Raw genomic sequence first — 1,059 nt, 5'->3', positions numbered from 1 at the left:
AGAGTAGAATTGCCCAAGAGAATTGAGGAAGGAGATTCTCCTTTGATCCTCTTAGTCCTCGGTCAAATCTCTCAAGGAAGATGAAAGTAAAATTTCAAAGCCAAGGTAAAAGTGAAAATTCAAAAATGAGCATCAAGGTCCTAATTACATCAAACTAAGTCTTATTTATACACTTTCTATTCTTGGATAATGGGATTTGGATGGGCTTTTGGATTGGTGAAGAAATGAATTCAAATTAATTTTTAATTTGAATTTTGGCCCAAAAAAAATCACTCCCAGGAGGCTGCCCTGCCCTTGTGGAGGGCAGGGCAGAAAATTGATGCTTGGTGCTTTGTGGAGGGCAGGGCAGAAAGTTGATGCATGGTGCATGCTTTTGGTGCGGCCATGATGCGCATGGTGAAGAAATTGGTGCGCCAGAAGCTGCGTGGTGCGCATGAGGAGGAAATTTGGTGCGCCAGAGGCTGCCCTGCCCGCGCCAAGGGCAGGGCGGGAAAGCTGCTGCGCCAGAACGTGATGCGTGCGTGCGCTTGGTGCTACCAGAATTGAGAAGCGCGCGTGCGCGTGCTGCACGTTGGTGCGTGGGACGCTGCCCTGCCCGCGCCAAGGGCAGGGCAGGAACAGGTTGATGCGCCAGGGAGCGTTGAGCGCTCGGATGGTGCTGCCAGGGGGCGTTGTGCGTGCGCCAGGTTGAGAAATGGTGCGCACACTCACGATTCTGCCCTGCCCGCGCCAAGGGCAGGGCAATGATCCTTCCTTCATGGCCCGTGTTCGAAACTGGGCGGAGGCATGCACGCTAATTATTTTCTTGGTTTCTTGGCACGCTAGTCACCCTTAGAGCTTGGCTTCCTCATGGTTCTTTGTTCGAACCTTGTGGCTTGCATGGGAGCTATTTTTCCTTGGATTTCTTTCCTTGAGGTGCCCGATCCTGCTCTCCACAAGGGCAGGGCAGAGTTTGCTTCTCTTGGCTCCAAGGCACCATTTTGTGCTCTGCCCTTGGAGTGGGCAGGGCAGGGTTGCCTTCCTTGGCTTGGTCACTTAATGCTGCCCTCCTAGAGGGCA

The sequence above is a fragment of the Arachis duranensis genome, chromosome 3 (assembly GCF_000817695.3).
Source record: "Arachis duranensis cultivar V14167 chromosome 3, aradu.V14167.gnm2.J7QH, whole genome shotgun sequence".
Taxonomy (NCBI): Eukaryota; Viridiplantae; Streptophyta; class Magnoliopsida; order Fabales; family Fabaceae; genus Arachis; species Arachis duranensis.
Note: the sequence above shows the minus strand (reverse complement) of the source record.